The sequence below is a fragment of the Grammomys surdaster genome, unplaced genomic scaffold (assembly GCF_004785775.1).
Source record: "Grammomys surdaster isolate TR1022 unplaced genomic scaffold, NIH_TR_1.0 214, whole genome shotgun sequence".
Taxonomy (NCBI): Eukaryota; Metazoa; Chordata; class Mammalia; order Rodentia; family Muridae; genus Grammomys; species Grammomys surdaster.
Window position 1 is genome coordinate 77,426 of NW_021604659.1, and position 22,949 is coordinate 100,374.

A 22,949-nucleotide genomic window follows, 5' to 3' on the forward strand; every position below is an offset into this window, starting at 1 on the left:
TGTGTGTGTGTGTGTGTGTGTGTGTGTGTGTGTGTGTGTGTGTGTGTCAGGGGCTGGGGGCTGTCTGAGGATGTCACAGAAAGCAAAGCCAACAAAGGAAGGGACCAGCACATTAGGCCATATACAGACATCACACTGTGGTGGTGAAGGGAAATCACAGATAACCCCTTGAGAGAAACATGGGTGTTAAAGTGCAAAGGCAGAACTGCCACAGATGGATGAGAAGCAAAAGCCTCTATGGAGACATGAGTCAAGGGCATTTGCACAGATAACCTACATATGGTTTAAAGGCCATGATGGGGGTTGGGAGGATGGAGAGATGACTCGATGGGGAAGTGTGCTTGCTGCACAAGCATCAGGACCTAAGTTGGGATCCCAACTCTTAAGTAACAGTCAGGGTGTCAACACATATGTGCCTTTGTAACCTCAGCTGTGTGGGTGCAGAATCTATGGGGCAGGAAGATCTATGGGGCTCGCTGGCATCAGCCTCATTCTCAGCTCAGTGAGAGACCCTGTCTCAAAGCATAAGATACCTGGCCTCCTCTTCTGGTCTCTGTATATACAACATGTGCATATTCACCTACAAGGCACACGAAGACCATACTGACTAAAGATGCAAACTTAAACATAGTGCAGCATCCTCCACCACTGTATATTAGAATAGGAAATAATTCAAGATGGATAGATAGATGTTGACAAAACAGATGGATAGACAGGCGATTATGTAGAAGATAGATATGAGCAGACAGGCGGGCGGGCAGACAGACAGACAGCAAGGAAGGAAGGAGTTGGTGAGGATGGTAAAGAGAAATAACATTCTAGTCTATTGTACTTTGGGGGCAAAGTACAATACATCCTCGCATTTTGGCAATAAAGATCAAATGCAATCTTAATTCCAGAAGTATACCCCAATAAAAGCAACAGCAAACACACACACACACACGCACCCCACACACACAAACACTAGTTATGTTTCTGCAGTTTTGGTTATAAAACTCATAACCAAAGACAAACTAAGGAAGACAGAGTTCATTTTGGTTCATGTTCCAAAGAAAAAAGATCTTTTCCAGCGGGGTGAAGGTGTGGCAGCAAGCAGCCAGTATGGTTGCAGGAGTGGCAAAGGGAGATGCAGATGATATTCAGAAGTTGCGAGAATTCATTATTAAACAAATTTTGCCAAGTAACCTGGATTATATTTTATCTTTGTCAAATCAAACTTCCATCTTCATGTAAAAAGTGCCGTATGCTTGCTCATCAACTATTCTCTCTGGAACATAGCTCCTAGGAGTTAAGGCTCAGTAATGGGCTGCAGAGAGTAGCTTTGAGGGCTAGAGAAAGCCTCCCTCCATCTTTTTCTGTGGAACTCTGAAGTGAGTCTAGGACGTCCTATCTATGGTGAGCAAGGCCCACTTTCAGATTCTATACTCTGAACAGGAGAATAAATTTGCGAAGCCAGGGAGCCTGGTGCTTCAGGAATTCCGTCCTGTGCCACTAACTCATGACTGCCACCTAGACGGGTTTCCAAGCACCTGTGAATTCCTTAGCATATGGCTAAACTATTACAAAGACATTGTGACCAAGAAGTAGTGTGTAAATGCGGCACGGATGAGTTGTGCTTGGCTGGTCACACCAACTGGCTGAATGAGTGCAATTTTAAAAATATGAAATACAAATTTTTATCAAAGGAGAAGTAAAACGTTATAGCTTTAGGTTCATTAAACCCGGCTCACATTCTGGGATTCCAAAAATAAAGCATTGGCTATTTAAAATTGCAGCTTGACGAGATTGCTGCAGATGAAACCCTGGAGACTAGGGGGCAGCGCACACGGGGCCTGGAATGGACCAAGGAAGGTCTCCACACTCTACCCCAGAATACAGTTGTCAGCAGCAACACACATTCACCCCAGTGGAGACAGCCCTGCCCACACCAAGCCCTGCCCATGCTAAGCTCATCCTCAGGGCTATGTTCTGCTATATTAACCATGAATGAGGAAACTGAGTTGACCTGTGTGGCCTGGCTGGTTGTGTGCTGGTCACCAGACCACAGTCTGACTTCTTGCAGATTGACACTGGCAGATCTACCTTGTGTCAAGTCCTTGTAGACTGCAGAGGTGGTTCCAATGCAGGGTCCTGTGTCATTGGTGGGGTCTTCAGGGTAAAGTTGTCCTCCCCAGGCCACACCACCTCCACAAAGGAGGCATTGAAGCAAGCCACATAGGATGGGCTACTAAGAGGGGTTCTGTTTCAGAGCACAGGTACTGACCCTCAGGTCAGGGCACCACATGGTGAGTACAGTTCTAACAAGCTGCCCTACATTCTAAAGAGGAAGATAAGTCCTCTCTCTGTCTCTCTGTGTCTTTGTGTCTCTGTTATCTGCCTCTCTCTCTCTCTCTCTCTCTCTCTCTCTCTCTCTCTCTCTCTCTCTCTCTCTCTCTCTCTGTGTGTGTGTGTGTGTGTCCGTCTGTCTGTCTCTGTCTCTGTCTTTCTCTCAGTGTGTGTGTGTGTGTGTGTGTGTGTGTGTCTGCCTTTCTGTCTGTCTGTCTCTGTCTCTCTCCTCTATGTAAACCCTGCTGTTTTCTCTCCTGTTGTGGTTCGAATGTGAAATAACTCCCCACAGGTTTACCTGCTTGCACACTTGGTCCCCAGAAGTGCTGCTTGGGAAGGTTGTGAAGCCTTTGGAAGGTAGATCCTGGATGGAGAAGATGGGTGACTAGGGAGGGCTTTGAGGTGTTATAGCCCCGCCCATTTCCTGTTTTCAGTGGTAGCTGAAGTCTCATGCTCTTATGCCACCCTTTCCCACCAAGATGGGATGCCCCTATGTCACTCCTTAAACTGATCCAAAGTAAAGCCTGCCTTCCTTAAGTGGCTTTTGTTGGGTATCTGACTGTAGCCGTAAAACCTACCTGAAATCCCTCTAGCTTCAAAATCTCCACCACAGCCAGGGTAAACCCTTGGCCACCAGCTGAGCCTTTTACCTTCTGCAGACATTAAGCTCCCTAAAGGTATTCTCTCTCTTGTGGTCTGCCCACAATCCACCACCTCTAAATTCCCCTAAATCCTCTGCCTTGCTCTCCCAAAAGCCTTTAGCAATTGATTTTTGGATGGGTATGGGAGGAAAAGACCCTTTTAAGATTTACTCTTTAAAAAAAAGGTATTTTGGTTTTGCCTGGAAAACAGAATTTAGCTACATACATTGATCAAGTGCATTGAGGAAATGAACATTCCATGATACAGGCATTATTTTTTTATTGACCAACAGAATTCAGGACCCTATGAGATAAACAATGATATCATCAATAAAATCTGAACACCAGCATTTAGAATGAACTTCGTGAATAGGCAGAGTCACTCAGAATCCTGTTGCCCAGTAACATAAACAGTCCCAAAGCTTCTCCCTGCTCAGAGTAGACTCTGGAAACTGAAAGACATCAGTTACAAAGTGTTCCTCTGCTGACCCCTAGTTCTTGCTTCATTTGAAATCAGAGCACTGGCGATTTTCATTTAAAAAACAAAAAGTCTCTTTTCTTTCCTTTGATAAGAGGGCTGTCATTAAATAAAATTAGCAGATGACACGAGGCAAGGTTTGCAATACTTGTTCTAATTGCAATAAAAGCTTTCTCCGCTGAGAACAAGGACTTCTATTCACCTAGAACTGATCTTGTAATTCAAACACAGCCTGGCTGTGAAATCTCACCAGTGAAGCCCTTACAAGCTACATCATCTTAAATGCAGGCAGTGGAAAGTGGGGCGATATTGCTAATAACAGGGCTGCATTAATTAATTGCTATAAAATTCGCAAAATAAAAAGAACACTGGGAACAAAGCGATATAATATTTACCAGTGCTGAAAATTAGAAATAAATATTCAACATGCCCTTTTGACTCATACAAGCAAGGCAGCTTGAAATAATAAGGCACGGCAAAGTCTTTTACACGGGAAAAGCTAATGATTTCTGCATTTTGCTGCTGGTGAAGAATTGAAGGGTGGCTGATTGGCTGATTTGAATCTTCCTTCAATCTCCCATCAATAAAACAGAGACAAGGCAGGGGCGAAAGCTGATCTGGGAGAGTCGTGTTTCTATAATTGCTTTTTCCCCTCAGGCATTTGAAATCCAGAGGGTCAGTAGTTCTTGTGAGAAGACTGGGGGAGCTAAGGGAGCCCCCCGTCAAAACCCTGAGACACAAATTAATTTGTTTATGGGGCTCAGAGTCTCATTTGCAGAAAGAGAACACGCATGGCAATTTCTAGTGTTATAACCTAATTAAAGATGGATCCGAGTTAAAATATTTATGCAAACTTTACCAAACCCAAAGATTTTAATCCCATTTGAGAGGTTAGCTGACTTGTGGGACCAGAAACAATTCTTAAACCTAGCTTCTGCACCAAGACTCTGGAAGCAGACTATTTTTCTTTAATTTAAGTATTACTACATTTAAGCTGCCTGAGTACCTGTTAGTGAATCTAATTAAGGAGATTTAATCTCTGGCCACATTTTCCGAGTTTTCTTGGCTAGTAGCTAAGACCAATTTCTTCATACAAATATTCTGCAGCCTCTCTCTATTTCCTCTTCCTTTCCTAGTTTTCTATAAACTAGGAAACAGAAGTGAAAATTTTGATTTCTTAGGATTTTACAGTCTGCTACTAACAAGCCCACGGAGGAGAGATTCAGGACCAGTTGCGCAAAGGTGGCCTTTAGTAAGTTTGCAGTTAGGTACCCAGAAAGAAGAAGGCTGTAAGAAAGGAAAGGACAAAACAAGCAAACGTAAATGGCCAAAGTGCTGACTGTCTGGAGCCTGTCCTTTGTCACTAAGCTACTGTCACATTACAAGTGTCTTTCCTAGAGTTACAGATGAAGCTTTTCCAGGGCTTTGCTGAGGCACACCACCACGTTACCCGCTGGGAATTATGAGACAAAACTGAAAGAAAACATGGGCTATATAGTTGGGATTTCAGCACCGGAGGCAGCCCATCCCTGACTTGGGACCAGGACTCAGTCCTCTAAGTCTTGGTTTTGAGAGTGGCGTTCTCTGTCCCTTCTGTGAACGAGATCCCTAGTAACCAAGGCCACCCATACCTGCAGGCCAGCTGGGAGACTGCACTTCAAGATGTGAACCCCCAAGAATTCCAGAGGGACCTGGTTAGCTGGCTGGCCTAGTAGCCTGGCAGAGTACTTACTATGGATGGAGTGGGAAAGCTTGGGGCCTCTATTTGCTCTGAAGTCTGGGGGGAATAAGTACAAGTTCATCAGGAGCACTCCTTTATGGGGTAGAGGGTTTCTCTCTCAGGTAGTGACTTCCATAAAGTCAGGGACTGTAGGATCCAGGGTCTCAGAGCTCACTCTGGACATAGTCTTTAAAATTTTTATTTTGTTAGGATGTGTGTGTGTGTGTGTGTGTGTGTGTTTAATGTGTATTTCATTGTTTCTTTTTAAATTTTTCATATTTTTATCTTACACCCATGAGTGTTTTTCCCACATATATGTCTGTGCACCATGTGTGACTGTGCTAGGTGTCCAAGAAACCAGAAGAAACCATCAGATCCCCTGGGACTATAGTTATGATTTTGAGCTGCCATACGGGTTCTGGAAATCAAACTCAGGTCCTCTGCAAGAGCAGCCAGTGTTCTTGCTTGCAGAGCCATCTCTCCCTCTATACCTCACTGCTACAGTGTTTACTACGGGGCACAGCCATTACCTTATCTACCATCAAAACTTTTGCCCTACCCAAAGTCAGCAGCAAAAAACTCCAAGCTCCTTCTTTGGGTTCTAGGTAACCGCTCATGTTTTCTCTCCTAGAGGTTTTGTCAAAGAGAGGGAGGGAAAGAGTTGAGACTCCTCCTATGTTGATAATGAAACAGGGACACAAATGAAGACTACCCAAGGGCCCTAGAACAAGAGGCTTTCCATAGTGGATGTGGGAGAAGAAGAGAGTGTGAGCCTCCTAGCAAGAAGGCCAAGCAAGGCAGGAAAGGGGCTGAGGGTTTAAAGGAGACACAGATAGCAGATGTGCTCATATATTCAGAAATTCCACAGAGGTAGAATCTTCTAGACAAGCATCATCTGACCCTCTTTACAAAGCCTACCCTTGGGTATAGGTGAGAGATTGCCCTAGCAAAGCCTTGCAGGGGCTGAACACCAGGGTCAAGGCTGAAGAGCTATTTCCTGGCCTTTCTGACCACAGTTCTGTCGACCGAGGCTTGCAGCTGGCATCAGGGTGATTTGACATGACTCTGCTCAACAGACTACAAGTCCTGAAAGCAAATTAGAAAAGGTGCCAAATAAAGATGGAATAAATGAATTAATTTCCGTTAAGATCCCATTTGGAATCTAGGCATGCACATAACGGAGGCCACCCAGGTCCATGTCCAGCCCAGCACCTGCATGACCTCCAACTTTGAGAAGCACCTGAAGGTCCTGACCCCTCTTGCCTGGGAAGTGCCATTCATGTAATTGCGTGACACTTTCCAGGAAAGGTAGTCTTTTCTACAGGGCTCTGTATCGTGAGACTGGTATGTGAGAAAATTGCTATAATACTTCTTATTTTAAAACTATATCTGTCCTGTTGCAAGTGTCCCCACTGTTCCATAAGGTGTTCATTTACCAAGAAAGAACTTAATGACAGTCAACCATAAAGCCCCATCTTTCACATTTATATATGTTTACTCTTTAGCTTTCCTGTAACTGCTGATTGACCTTGTCTGATATGTAGTTGAGATAGCCTTGGCTCACTTTGTGAATCAATTAAATTTACCCCGTGCTAACTGGGAAGGCAAGCTTGCATCCTTCCAGTGCACATCAAATCAAATGTCATGTTTGACTCTTTCCCTAACGGCCCACAGGATGAAGCCCAGGAGTGGAGGCCAGTAGCCAATTTATTCCAAGCTTTTCTTTATGTGTTTTTGAAGAGGAAGAGGAAGGGGGAGGGGAAGAGGAAGGAGGAGGGGAAGGAGAAGAAGAAAAGAAGGAGGAGGAAGAGGAGGAAAAAGAAGAAGAAAAGAAGGAGGAAGAGGAGGAGGAGAAGGAAAAGAAGGAGGAGGAGGAGAAAGAGGAAGAGGAGGAGGAGGAGGAGGAGGAGGAGGAGGAGGAGGAGGAGGAGGAGGAAGAGGCCTGTGAATTTTACTTTTTCTGATGGTTGTTCTGAAGCTTACCCCTGGATGACTTTACTAGGAGAAAGACTTAGTAGGGTCAGGGGGACCATTGGATTTGGTCATGACCAAATCAAAGACACTCAATGTGTATCTCCTAAGTACAAGTCATTATCAAGATCATCAACTAATGTAGGAAATCCTCATAGACACACTACTTCCGGTTTTTTCTTATATCATAAAAGGCTCTTCAGAAATAACAAAATGGCAAAATGACATCTGTATTGCACCTTTCTAGGTCAGAGGAACTCTTTATTAGATGTTTCAGGCTTCTCATCTGAAGGCTTAGTTTTTTGGATTCTTTTCTGGAGAGTTGGTATGTATGCAGGCAGAGGTACAGTGGATGGAAGGGCACAGGCATACAGTAAGGGACTGGTCCCTACAGTTGGTGAAGGCAGGTAATACAGTGGAAGTCCTCTCAGGTAAAGATGAACCTGTTGTTGACTGATTTTTAATGTTTTAAAATCATACCTTCCTTTGAAAATTCCATCTGCCCTCTCTAGAATGATATTGATAATCGTGTCCAAAGGATCTCCCTGCCAGTCCCCTTTGTCACAGATGACTTGTGCAGAAGAACTCTTGCATAGTGAACTTAGTTGGAGACAATGCAGAAATCTAAGTAGTTCCTCCTGTCCCTTTTCACCTGCTCCCTGAAGTCCTCCTGCCCTGTGCATGGGTCTCTCCCTCTAAGGGAGAGCTCAGCAAAGCTCTGCCCAATGCACGCCCTCCCACACAGCTGGCAGGAGACAGACCCTGAGGGAGAAGGCTGTCCGTCTAGGTGTTGGAAATCAGTCTACTTCTAAAAACAATATGTCAGAGGGTACTTCTCTGAGCAGTGAAGTGTCGCCATTTTTATTGCCAGAAAGTGTTAAACAACTCTCTCTCTCTCCGGCATGCATGAGCCCTCCAGTAAATTTACACTCGGTTTCAACCAGCTCAACACCCTCCAGTTTTCACACTTCTCAGCTGCTAAGGGTGTGCTGTGGGGCAGAAGTTAAGCTATGATATCGACACTCATAGCACAACACCAATAGAAAAAGTCCCATTCTCCGTCCATTGGAGGAAGGCTGAAAGGGTCTGTTGGAGACAAGGAACTCTTCTGATTCAGGGTCAATTATCCTAACCCCTGTGACTCATCCTAGTCCTAACTATGTGTGCAGGGGAAAAAAACATAATCAAAATTCAGGGGGATAAAAGGCCAAAAGGCGTGTGGAGACATAAATGGAAAACAAACAAACAAACAAACCATGTAAGAGAAGCTGGCATTCTAGAGAAAGGACTTTGTGTACTGTTGCTTTATATAAACATGGCTTTCAAATGAGAAGTCCAATATGAGCATCAAAGGCACATTTAGGGATGTGTTTACCTGGGAGAAGATTTTCCAAGCGCTATGTCCAAGGTTCTATTTTAAAATTTTAAATGTGCAATTCCAATAAGTTCTGACTGCTCATTACAAAATAAATCACAGCCAGCCAGCTGTGGATTGGTACTCATATCAGATCTGCCAAAATTCTACCTGAGATCTTGGGAGGAAAACCAAACCAAAACCAAAACCAAACAAACAAATAAACACCACAGGTATGTGTTGGTGGATCTCTGTGGAATATACGGCAGTCATTTACGCCCACTGCGTATCGACTTGAATAGTTAACTCTCTAAGAAAGGAATCAGTCAAGGTTAGAATTAAAATTGAAATTGGATCTGGGATATATAGATTAATACCCTTAAAATAAGCGAAACTAAACAAATTTCTAGAGGAGTGGGGTAAATAACACGGTTATTCGGATTAGCAATTTGGGGGAAACGAAGACCTTTCACGGGGGCTGTAACATTTACTAAAACGAATTCATACAGTGACCCTGGAGATCAATAATAAAATGGAATTTTATAACAGACTTAAAGAGCCATAAAGGACCCTCGCTGGTGATGCCAAGCCGGATGGCTGCCCCCTGGCTGCAGGACCCCAGAGACTCTCAGGCATGCTCCTTGTCACAGTCTCCGAAAGACCAGATAGGTTTCCCTACAGTGTCTTATTCTGCAGAGGGGTTAATGCTAGAGACGTGCTAGGCTTCTTGGCTAGCTACCTCAGTCCCTTTCCTGGTATGTAAAACGGAAGTAAATAAAACAAATTAGAACTGTGCAGAAACTCTGACATTTTGCCAAATCGCCATGCCGGCTTCACCGAAGCCTCAGCCATCCACTCCCCGAGGTGGGCTTGGCACAGCCTTTGTCTCCCACCGTTGCCCTTACCACTTGGATATGTGTGTGAAAACAGCTTTGCAGATGGCCTCCTATGTTTTACAGGAAATATTACTTAAACATTGAAAAGGATCACATTTCTCCTGTTAGGAATCACAGATCTGGATTTCATTTTCTCTCACTTATTTTTTTCTCTCCTCCAAAGCCTGAGAAAAAAATATATAACTGTTGTATGTGGGATTCAGGAAGCATTTGGGAATTTTTTAATACACTCCTAGTATTTGCATGACCCCGCCATACAGCTTTACATGCATACATGCATGGTGTGTTGACATACAGTCTATGGATACATGTACAGTCACAAACATGTCATTTCATTCATAAAGAAAACCACAGCTGCATGAGGAAGCCACCCTTCATTGTTTCTGTTTTCTCTTCTTTTTAATCTTCTATAGCACAAGAAACAGAGTCATCTTTCATAACTAAAACTCAAACTGCCTGTGCCAATGCCAGAGGACCAGCAGTGCCTAGCACTGAGAACTGAGTAGCGAGCAGAAACAACAGAAGAGGTGGTACCCAGGTGAAGCTGACAGAAGGCCCTGTGCCTGCTTCTCGGGCTTCCTCCACACTTGACATTCTTCAAGTAGAAAGATGGTGAATAAGCCTCTACCCAAAAAGTCAGACCGCAAGTCCTTATCAAATACCTGCAACCCAGCATTTTAGAGACCAAAGAGAGGGCAGGCAGAATCCATGTCAACTCAAACCAAGTTGCAGCTAAACCCAGGGACTTCCGTTTCCTTCACGAAAAGACAGATTTATGTCCCATCCACATCCTTCTGCCTGCCACTCCCTGAAACACAGGCTCACAGCAACCCAGTCCAGCTGAGACCAAAAGTTTCATCAGTACTCGGATGCACCAGCACTCAGAAATCCTCAGCCATAGTTTACACTGCAGTGTTTCTCCTATAAACCCAGATGGAGAGATGACCCATCCAGACAGTGATACTGTCCTCTATTAGAGGGTCCCGGGGCATCTCTGCAGACTGCTCCAACCAATGCAGCAGGACTTCTCAATGCTCGGCTGTAAATATTGTGATGGCAAAAGGCAGAGTCAATGCCAAGCTTTTACTAGACTTGTGGACATTTCTTGAAACTTCTAGTGAGCTTGCTCCAACAATGCTAAGCACTATGCAGAGCCAGGCTGTCAGCATTTATACCACCTGGCTGGAGGGATTTCCCTCTAGGTCAAAACATAATAAGCAGCAAGCCAGTGGTGATCTGGGCTTCCTGTACTCAGGCCCTTCTCCTCAAGACCTCAGAGACTACTCTGGCTACAGCAGATCCCTGCCAGCCTAATGTCTCCACACTGTTGCATGGCCCTGATGCCTCACACCTCCAAGGCAGAGGTGCCTGTCCGGCACTCTGACAGAGCCTTCCAATGTCTCTACCTCATTAATTCCCAACTTCATTAGGAAATACCCTCTCCTCACCGTCTTTCTCTCTGTGTCTTCCTTTTCTGTAACCTAAAGCACACCTGTTTCCATTAGCACAGCTCATTCTTGAGATAACAAATGGAATTCTAGATATGTAGGAGAGCCAGGGACTCGGAGTTAGGGCTTTCTGATCAGAGAGGCCTGGGCATCCACTGCCGTCCTTCTCTAATCAGGGTTGCTTCAACCCTCTGGTCAACTGGGGAGGGAAAAGAAGGGTCCTAACTAGGCCCACAGGAGAGGCCCAGTGAGCTATCTAAGGCTATGAAGCCCACATTGGGTCAGCTCACCCAAGCCCCTACTCATGGCCTCATTTAAGAGACAGGTGAGGATCATGGGGACATCTTCACAGAAAGTTCCTGAGGTCAAAGGCCACCTCAGCACAAGTCTGGTTCTTTGTTACCATGTTCTGATTCTATTCAGAATGGGAAAGACCAGTTGGACAGGGGAGGCCTGGTGAAAGTCTAGGGCAGAATACAGTGGATCTGATCTTCACATGGGCCTTTCTGAACGCCCACCTTGTTTGTACCTGACTACGAAGCAGTGCAGATATGGCCACTAGAAACTTGTCCTATGCTGAGAGGCACTCCGTGGGCCTCCGAGGAAGGACAGATCAGCATGGACACAGTTGTTCCACTGCAAGGGGGCAGGGGGAGAGGAGACAGTGATAGACCTGAGCAAACAAGGCACATTTGCATGGAAGTGGACAAACGCTAATTGAGAAGGCCAAGTATGTCAAAGCCTCCACATGTACGTTGGCATATATTCACACATACTAGATGTTACATGGTATTTCTTTTATAAAGACATTTCCTTTTGAGATGGATGTGGGTCATCTGTGTCAGTATGTGGATGATGTGGATGTGGATGATGTGGAGGATGTGGATGAGGCAGGTGGAGCTGGTGTTATGATTGGATGTAAGCCTCCATACATGGTTTCTGGATAATGAACTCAATTGGAAGCTTCAGGTGCTCTTTTTTTTTTTTAAAGATTTATTTATTTATTATATACGAGTACACTGGAGCTGTCTTCAGACACACCAGAAGAGGGCATCAGATCTCATTACATATGGTTGTAAGCCACCATGTGGTTGCTGAGATTTGAACTCAGAACCTCTGGAAGTGCACTCAGTGCTCTTAACCACTGAGCCATCTCTCCAGCCCACTTCAGGTGCTCTTAAGCACTGACTCCTCTCTCCTGCCTCTAAATATGAGGGCCGTGTGTGTGTGTGTGTGTGTGTGTGTGTGTGTGTGTGTGTGTGAATAAATGGAAGAACGAATGAACGGGTGACCTCCACTATTGGTTTTACTGCTCTGTGTTCATTTCTCTTCATGTTAGACCAACCCAAATCTTTCCTTCTTCCCTTCCTTTGAACTTCTCGTTGGTACTCACTCATATGTCCTTCGCTGCATGAATGGCATTTCCATAGAACGTAAGCAGGGCTGGGCTGGGTTCTTCCCGGAGCCATGTTCTGTTGGTTCAGAGGCATAACAGAGCTGTGGCAGCAGCCTGCGCCTCTCCTCACTGCAGGTATCCCTGCTTACAGGCGCGATATCCCTTCCTCTGTTGACACTGGGGAGGCAGAGGCAGCAACAATAGTTCCAAATGGAGCTTCGCCCCTAACTTTAGAGTTTGTCTTTTGTCTGATCAGAGCTTAGACGAACACCAAATCTGAAACATAATTGTAAATTCAAGACAAACTGAAATTATAGGAGGATCAGCAGTCAGGCAGGGAAGAGGTAAGGGTAGATCCTCTTTAAGAAAGTGTCTTATGCACACACAGCCCAGGGACCCAGCTCTTTGTTGTTAGCTGCTCAGACGCTGACGGCCATGGCCACACAGTGTTAGCCTAGATGATCTTCATAGAGGATGCAAAGCATTTTCATCCTTTAACATCTCCAAAAATGGTGTTCATAATCCTTCGTGCTCCTAGAAGTAAGTCATTCTCACGACCAAGTGACAGATTCACTCACAGCAGTTGTGACCTGCCAGAGCCAGCACCCTGAGAGGAGAAGAGGGTTCCTGACACTGATTACATGAAGAAGATGAATTTCATACACAAATAAGATGAATTTAGTCCAGCAGAGACGTAGCTAGGAGGTAGACAGAGACTGAGATGAGAAGAGTGTGAAATTGGAGCCAGAACCATCTAGAAGAAATGCAGTTATGTTGCTATGTGCCCAGGGGCAGACTGAGCTGGATGCCAACCTTCTGGATTATCCTTTGCCAATCATTCTGGTGTGTACGAAATCCCAGCTCTCACCACCCCCCAATTGTAAGGCACTGCTCTATAGCACCCCTTACACTACTCACCCTCTGTTGATGGTACCTATCCTGGCACCAAACCTGTGTGTTCTGAGTACCAGACATTCTTGCACGTCCCTGGCTCCCACTCCAAATCCCACCTTCACGGAACATAGCTTAAAAAACATTTGGTTGAGCAGGGGTCACACTCAGCTGCCAAGTCCCACATTCAGACACCACACTGTTGCCTCCAGGATCCAAGGATCTGGCTACTAGGAGTGAGCTGAATGCATGAGATTCCGACGTATTATCCTCGTGACCCAGGCTGAAGCCTGAAAATCAGCTCTCCTTGAGCCGTTTGCCTCCCTGAGTAAGACATGAAGAAGGAATTCCTTCATAAAGAGTAGAAAAGCATTTGGAACATAGGTCAGAACTAGGTGTTTGCAGGTGGCAAAACACGGGGTCTGTCAAGATTTCTGGTAGATGCACACAGATTGGCAAGAAGATAGTGCATCAGACGCCGAGAGTCTTTTCTGGCTAGAGGTTCCAGCCTAAGGAAAAGAGCCATCGCCAGAGTAATTTCTCAGAGCAGGCCAGCTCTGAGTTAGAAGACAGATACAATATTTCTGGACAGATTAAGAACGACCGAAGTCCTCTCTATGGACGCTTCTCTCCCTTCAATATAACATACTTAATTTCATCATGCTGGTTGATCATTGGCAATATTTCCCTGCAATCATATAAGATACAGTTTAATTTTTAAAAACACTCCAAGTACTATTATTCACTATCGAAAGTTTGTCTTTAGTAAAAAATATCACCTATTTCAGCTTCATTATTTTTCACATTCTCTCCAAGCTCTCCAAATTTTTTAAAGACAAAAAAAAAGTTACAATTGTCCTCGTTAATAACAGGATACGATTGCAGAATATCCCCTACTAACGATCATTATTTCCTCTGTAGCTTTTGTCACTCTGACATTTTTATGTAATTAACAGGGTTTTCAATTTTTAAGTAAGCCAAACAATCTGGGAGAAGTTTTTGTGTTTTGTCTATTCAAGCATTTGAGCCTGGTAGGGGAAGGGGAGGCAGCAATGAACACGGTGGGCTGCAGCGTTTCCAGGCAGGTCTTTGTGTCGGCAACAAGATCCTGGCACGGGCACCAGTGGGCCTCGGCTGGCAGCCTTGTGATGTTCCCACCTGGGGAACCATGAGGTGACTCAACCCCGGACATCTCACAAAAAGGACAGTACCCCCACACCCCACTATTCCTTCATGACAGCCTGCCTCCTCTGTGGCCCCAAATGTTTTTGTTCCTCTCCCCAGCCCCACTCCCACTGGCTTGCTGTGGAAGAATGCAGCCGGGCAGCCCTCCTGAGTTCCACTATCTGCTTGGCACAGGCCAAGCTCAGCTGGGACTTTGCTAAGAATCTCGCTTTCCTGGGCAAACACAGCTTCACCTGCCCTCCAAATCCTGTCTCCTCCTCCTTCCAGGGCCCTCCCAGCTGAGCTATGTTAATCAGGTGGGGGACACGAGGTAACATTGAAGTAATTCAGCCAATTAGGCCCTGAATTGTTTGCACCCAACAGCATTTTGTATTTCTGCAAATGTGTGAAATGCAAAATGTGCCCTCCAGCAAAAACGACAGCAGCCATGTACTGGCGGCTTGTCAACAGATCCTGGGATCGGCGGCCCTGACGGCTAATAGCGACGCCTGCATATGCTTGCGAAGGCTGGCCTTCTTTATGTGTGCGCCTCTCTGCGAGGGAGGCAGAGCTGGGGGTCTTGGTGGCAGATGGGCAAGGGTAACGGGGATTGGCTAATCCCAGATCTGCATTCTCTTCTTCACGTAGCAACTGGGGAAAGATGGGGCCAGCTGTCAAATGGAAGACTTTCATGGTCCCCTGCACACAACAGCTGCACAGGCCCTGCCTGCTTGGTTCTAAATTATTAAACATCTTTTTAGTTTGTTCCAGCTGCAGGCATCAGTGTGTTTATGCAGCCTTTGTGCATTTTACATATGATTCTTTCTCCCCTCCTCTCATCAAAATGCTGTTTGTAAAAGTCATTATCCCATCTGTGCCCCAGTTTGGCCAAACAGCCTAAGACAAATCCAAAGCCTTTCTCCTTTCAGGACAATTTGGGAGGTGAAGATGATTGCTGTGACTTGACACTTCAGGGTCTCACAGCATCCTCTCTGCCACCTGTAAAAGGTGGTATCATCAGAGCAGCTTCAGGGGACCAATGCATAACGGGAGACCTCTGCGAGCAGGACTGAGTTGTAGCATGTTTATGACTTTACAGAGAATCCACATGCAGAGAAAACAAAATGTGGCCTCTATATCCGTAGATTTACCCCAGAGCTCTGCTGAGGAGGGACAGGGGGTGTGTGGCCTACCCTAAATCACCACAGGCTGGCAGTGCCTGTCTCCAAAGATGTCAATGACAATAATACGTTATTGTTTGTAGTCAACATGAGTATTCGGGCAGATATTAAGGGTTGCTGTTTAAGTGGGCTACTTTGACAAGAAAGTAGTTAGTCTTGGTTTCTTGAATGGGCTTGAAGTATTAGGGAAGGGGGACTGTCATACACATGCTCTTGGCAAAATGGAGCCTGTTGTGTTTATTATATTCCTTAACCCAGAAATGATTTATTGGACATGGTTGCTTCCTAGAGGACAGTGTGGTAACAGCCAGATTCCAACACAAACCAAAGTCACCATCCACACAGTAGCTAACCTTGTAGCCAACATTAACACTTCCCTCCAAAGCTAACCGTGTTCCTGGAGTAGAGTCTACAGCAGTCTGGAGGATATCATAGCTACTCCATCTACCCCTCCCCATCTGCTCCTAGGTCCAGCACCTCTTTCCCCTGACCAAGAGCTACAGCTCATTCTCTGGATGGTCCTAGGTCTTTCTTTGTCCCTCTTCCATCTGGCACTGCTGGGTTGCCATGGGTTTTACTGTAGCAACACAAGCTTTGAATGGCTTTTATAGTGTGTTCACTATTGGATTTCTCAGGGTGACTTGATCAAAAATCAACCTTCCTGCCCCGTTAGCTAGAAGTACATATAGAAAGGTGCCAAGTGCGGTTACTGGGTAACCTCCCTGGAGCCTCAAAATTGCCATCAGACACACCTCCAAACTGGAGAATGGGGAGTTACCAGCCACCAGACAGACCTGGAACCCTCCCAGACCTGGCACTGCTTGCTACAAAGGTGCCAAGAATGCTAGAGAAAGGCCAGATTGGAGTCCTTCTAGGCATGGGTTGGAGAGTGTGGAGCTGGGACAAGGCTGGTGAAGTCACAAAGTCACGGACCTCCCGCGCAGAGTCAAGACAGGCCATGTAATTTCTTGGTGTGGCAAATGAGCAGGTTTTCAGGTCTTTCAAGAGTACATCTCTCTTTGTTTCTAGCTTAGCTAGAGAAAGCCTCTTGTCTGAATGTCTTTAATGTCTTTCCCTGGAAGAGGAAGAGGAGCTGGTTCTACAAACAACAACCTTCACCATTCTAAAGTATTGACTTTGGTACTCTTTGGCATTTGGTCATGCAGGGCCAGACTGTCCTTTCAAAGCAGAGCTAAACAACCTTTGGCAATGCCTGCAGAATACCACTTAGAGGGAACAGGCGTGCTCAGAAGTGCCTTAATGAAGTACTAAGCATTTATCGAACTTCGCTTACTTTAACAGCAGCCAGAAAAAAAAAATCTCCAAGGACAGTGAAGAAACCAAAATTTCCAGGGAATATAAATTCTGGCTTCGGCTAATTTTGAGAACAATGATTTCTCTCCTTTACGAGGTGCATAATGAGGCAGCCCACAGCCTCAGCTGAGTAGGGAGCACTCAGGAGAGGGAGGGAAAGAGGGGAGGGGTGCTCCATCCCCAGGGCTGGGAGCCTGCACAGGAAGAGCTGGCTTCACACTAGACAAATGACTCTTTTGTTTTACTTCATTTTTAATTAGCCTCCTTTTTAATGACCTAAGTTAATAAGTGTCAAAAGGTGCAAAACACAGCTTGGCTTTATTTTTTAAACTAGAAATTTGCCTTTAATCTTGGAGGTGAAGCCCAGCCCTGGGTGAGTGTGCTTTGCCTGTGGAGGAGACATGGGCTCTGACTGCTCTGCCATCTCTGGTCTGTCATGCCTGGACACCTCTGCAAATGGAGCCCCAGGAGTTATTCTGATGGACTAGGAACCCCTAGACTCATACAGCTGCCCAGCATCCCAGCACAATTTCATACAAGCTCCCAGTGAGTTACACCTCGTACATCCCTAAATACCATCTTCTGAACTGCTGCTCTGCATTGGAAAAAGAATAAGGAAAGGCAAGCAAGGGCCATGAAAGTGACAGATGATAACATCCCTGCCACCTAAGGAGGGGGCACAGTAAACTCCCAGGTGACTTCTCTTCCACCTACCATTAACATCACTGTGTGGGCCATTTGCACCCCTCATTCTCCTTGATCTCAGGGGCTGAAGGAGAAGTGAGGGCAGCCTTGGGCTCAGGCTCTGAGACATAACCCTGCCCCTGTTCTCCTGCTTGGGTATGAGGAGGGTTGGAATGTGAATGCTTCTGAGACACACCTTCGCTTGCCCATGCTCTAAGTCCTGGCTTATGGCAGGGCCCTAAAACCACATTCTGCTTTGCATACATGTGAGCCCCACTGCATTAGGCTTCTGCAACATGGAGCTACCACAAAGAGGGTCAGAAATCTCCCCAGTGAAGAAATGAGATGGGTTCGCTTTCTCATTCTCTGGATCAAATGCCACAGGTAGAGGGGAAGAGATATCACTCTGCACTGCCCAGGGCATCTTAGACTGGATTCCTCACCAGAGAGCAACTGTATTACTTTTGTGGTATTTCATAGCCTGGATAAATATTCCCACGAGCTAGGCACCAACCCACAGCATTCACATTTGTTTATGATCAAATAGAGTACATGCACAGGGGTGGACAGAGGTGAAGAGCTGGTGCAAGAGAGTGAATTCACCGATGCACTGGCTGAAATGGATCAGCCGCCTGGAAGACCCAAGTTCAAGGTCACTTTCCCTAATGATATCAGAACTCTAACATTCTTTACACAGCCTTACTATCCCTCAGAGTGGGTCCACCATGGCAAGTGGTGGGGGGCTGATTCTGCGTGGATCTACCTCCAGGAATTTCCTGGCAAACTCCCAAATCATTAGGATGTACTCTACCCCATTCTATCTCACACGAAAGAAGTTGAGAGGAGCAGAAGTATTGAATGTCCCAGAAGACCTCACGATGACAGGTCTTGGGGTTGATTTATTAAAATACCTCTCAAAGTACATATATGGAAATAAGAGCAGGCTTGTGGCTTAGGTTTGCTGGGGCAGGTAATTTCCATAAAAATTAATATTCTCTACTTTACTGGAACTAAATAATTAAGGAAGAAAGTATATTACAATAATAAAATTATCAACAGAATTTTGACAAGCAGGCATATGAGTGTAAATGAAATTTATTTAGATGCCACTCAAAACACTGTAATGAAGTGGTCCAGAATGCATTAGCAGGGGGATCCAGTTCAGTGTCATTTACTTTAAACAATATGGAATTCAGAATGAGCACTAACTAACCCCAAACCCCAAGCAACCCTGAACCCCAAGTCCCAAGCTGGCACCCCATTAGGAATCAGTATTTAATATATCTGTGCTGCCACTAAACACACAAATAATATACATATGTGCAGATTTTAGCTGGAGATACTGGTGACTATATCAAGGCTTAGAAGTGGGAAGTGGAAAATTAGTCAAGACTCTTACAGAAAGCAGCTAGATCATTCTATTCTGCTGGAGGTCACTGGAGACCTCCTGTCAGTGACTCAGGGCCTGTGAAGAGATGCTGTGATCTCAAAGTGCCTCCATCCTAAGGGCAGGTAACTCTCCTATTCTCTTAAGAGTCTACAGAAAAGCGACTAAGTGCTTTGCAGAGTGAAACTTCAGATGCATGAGATACAAGAGCCTGAAGGATCTAAACTCCTGTTGTACAGATAAACTCTCTGAAACTCAGAGATGTCTAGCGCAGTGCTCAAGACCACACAAGCAGCCGGGTCTGCTCAAGCGGCCATAAAAAGGCACCTAGACTGAGCAACTTAACTGAACAACTGAACTTATGTCTAATTCTAGAATCCAGGACTCCAAATCAAGGTTTTGAAAATAATTCTGAAGCTTCCCTCTATGGCTATAAATACAAGGTTATTCTTTCTAGATCTTCACTGGGTTGTCTCTCTGGATGTCTGTACCTTCATCTCCTCGATGTTTATTTTAAAGTGTATTGATTCATATGTGTTGTGTGGGTGCTTGTGCATGTGTGTGTGTGCATGAGTATGTTGTGTGGATATGGGTGTATGTGTGTGTTATGTGTGTGTGTTGTGTGTACATGTGTGTTTATGTGTATGTGCATGTGTGTGTTATATGGATGTGTGTATGTGTGTGTACATGTGTGTGCATGTGTGTTACATGTGTGTCGTGGGCATGTACATGTATGCACGTGTGTTGTGTGATGTATGGTGTCTTTCTCCGTCACTCTTCACACTGTCTTTTTAATAATAGGTCTCTCACTGAACCTGATGCGCACTTATTTTGCAAGACTCACTTGCTAGCAAACTCCTGAGATCTGCCCATCTCTGCCTTCCCAGTGCTGGATTTACAGATATGCACCACCTAAGCCTGGCTTTGTATGTGGTTGTTTGGGGATCTGAACTCAGAGCCTCACGCATGTGTAGAAAACCCTTTACCAATCAAGCCATTTCATCAGCCTCTCATCTTCGCTTCTTATGAGCTCACCAGTCACCCCACATTAGGACTTACTCTGCTGAACTCATTTAACTGAAGGTAATTACCTCATATCTCCAAATGCAGACACACTTGAGGTCAGGGTTACAACAGGCACTTTAAGGAAGACACAGTACTCAGGGAGGTAAGAAAATAAGGACTATGGAAACACCACAAACCCCAACAACATAAACGTGAATAATACATACTTTTCAACAATAAGTCTGAATACTAATGCTCTCAATTCCACAATCAAAAGACACAGACTAGCAGACTGGATTTAAAAAAAAAAAAATCCATCTTTTTACGGCTCCCAAGAGACATACCTCATCCTCAAAGACACAAACTGCCTTTCGGGTGAAAGGATGAAAAAGGAAAATCCAAGCCACTGGAACCAGGAGGCAAGCAGGTACTGCTCTTCTAGTATCTGACCAAATGGACCTTAAGCCAAAGCAAGGCAGAAGAGATAAAGGGGGTAACCACATACTTCCTAAAGGGAAAAGCCATCAAGGAGACATCACAAGCCTAAGCATATATGCAACTAGCATAAGGGCATTCAATTTCATAAAAAATACTAGATACAAAGTCAGAGATAACCCCAGCATATCAACAGGAGATGAATGAAACACCCCACTCTCAACAACAGACAGGTCATGTGGACAGAAACAAAATATTGGAATTAAGTGACACACCAATCAAATTGTCCTTATAGAAATCTGCAGAGCAGTTCCCACAAAGCAACAGGATAGGCATTCTTCTCAGCAGCCATGAAAGGTTCACACAAATAGATCACAGAGGCTACAATGCAGATCTCAACACATACTGAAACAACTTCCTCCATTCCGTGTGCTCACCGTGGGATAAAGCTAGAGCTAACACAAAGAGAAGCTACACAGCGTCCTGGAGATTAAAGAACACACTACTGAGTAGTGAATGGCTCATCAGAGAAGGCCAGAAAAAAATTTAAATTCCTAGAATTAAATGATGGGAAAACTCCAATCTATAAGATAAAATGAACTAGTTCTAATAGAAAAGTTTTTTGGTTTAAGAACCTACATTAGCAAAGCTAGCAGGATTCGAACACATGACATGATATATCTCAAGACTTAGGCAAAAAAAAAAACAACCCACAAACAAACAAACAAAACCAAAAACAAATCCCAGGTCAATAGATGGGCAGAAATAATTAAGATGGGAGCACAAATTAATAAACCTAGAAACAATAAAAGAAAATATCAAGAATCAACCAAATGAAGAGTTGGTTCTTTTAAAAGATGATTCAAACTGACAAACCCTTAGCCAAATTGAAAATAGAGAAAGAAGGAAGGTACAAATTATTAAAAATTAGACATGAAAAGGGAGGCATAAGGACAGGTACCAAAGAAATTCAGAAATTCATAAGAATATACCTTGAAAATAAATATTTTTTTAGTAAACCAGAAAGCCTAAAAGGAATGGATAAACTTTTAGAAGCATATGACCTACCACAATCAAACCGAGATGAGTTAAATAATGTTGAAAGAGCAATAACAAACAGTTAGATTAAAGCAATGTTACTGATACCAGCACTAGATAAAAACACAACAGCAAAACAAGAAAAATATAGACCAAGCCCCCTGGTGAACACAGACACAAATGTTCTCAATAAAATACTTGCAAGATCAGTTTTTCCAAACAAAATCAGCAAAAGCAAGCTAGCTTCATTTCTAACAAGAAGCAATGGCTCAACATACCCACATCAATGCATATGATTCTTGACATGAATGGACTCAAATACAGAAGCTACATGACTGTCTCAATAGATCCAGAAAAGGCAAATTTACTATTTTTGTAAAAGAATTGAGCCATGGCTTTTTCTAAATGACAGGAAACACAGAGAGCATAAGACCTAATTGGAGTTACATTGAAGAGACACTCAGATGGGTTCCCTCATCCTGCCTTATAGACATGCCAGTACCTCTCCATTCTGTAGGAAGGTCCCATGGTTGACAAGGCTCACAGTTACAGGAGCATAGGATTTAACTGTTTGGACACCCACCATATCTCCCTTTTCAGAATTCTGCAAGAAGCAGACAGCTTCCTCTGGAAATGAGTCCATCTTCTGCATTCTAAGATGTGAGTATTGACAGCTAAGAGTGAAACTAAGTAAATTGGGTGAGGCAGAAAAGAAAGCCAGTGCTTTTCACGAGGCAGTAGGGGATACTGGATGGAGAGCTGAAGATGGGAAGTCTTTCAGGTCCCCAAGAGCAACTAATCACAAAGATCTCCTCAATACCCAGAAAGGTTGTCATTCAACTTATTCCGTCCAATGAAAATAAAAGAGAATCAATTCCTGAAGTGGGGTCCACTCTACTGTCACCTAAAGAACAGGTGGAAGTGGGGTCCTCTCTACAGTCACCTCCAGAACAGTTGGCAAGAAGATGCATGCTGGAAAGCTTGAGATGCCACCTGGGACATGAAGAGAAAGCAGTGTGGCCTTCCACTGTTACATACTTTGTCCTCTCAGCATGATTATCCATGAATGGAGAGCCATTTTACAGACAGACATAGCCGATGTCACCGCACTCAGGCCACCCAGGTGGCAGGACTGGATGAACTCTGAAAGTAGGGGGAGACTCTAAGAAATAGGTGTTCACAGGGAGAAGAGGAGTCAGACAAGAAAGAGAAAAGATCACAAGAGAAAATAGAGGCCAACACTCTAATATTATGGAGGAATTCATCCCTAGGAACCTGAGTGGGGAGGGGAATTTGGTAGGTTTAGAAGGAACAACTTCAGATGTGTTACAATGTTGGCTGAAGCACCAGGCTAACAAAATCACCTGAAAAACACCTGGTACAGCTTAAATATGGATTTTTTTTCCTGTGCCAAGCTCATGTGGCAAAGGCTTGGTCTTCAGCTAGCAGAGTTATCTGAAGAGGTGTTTGGATCACTGGTGTGCAAACCAAATTAATATATCAGTACACTAACAAGTTCATAGCTCAATGGGCTACAAAGAGGTAGAGCCTGGTTGGAGGAAGAAGGTGATTTTTGTACATCTTGTTCTCTGACTCTTGATTCCTATTGTCTCTGCCTTTT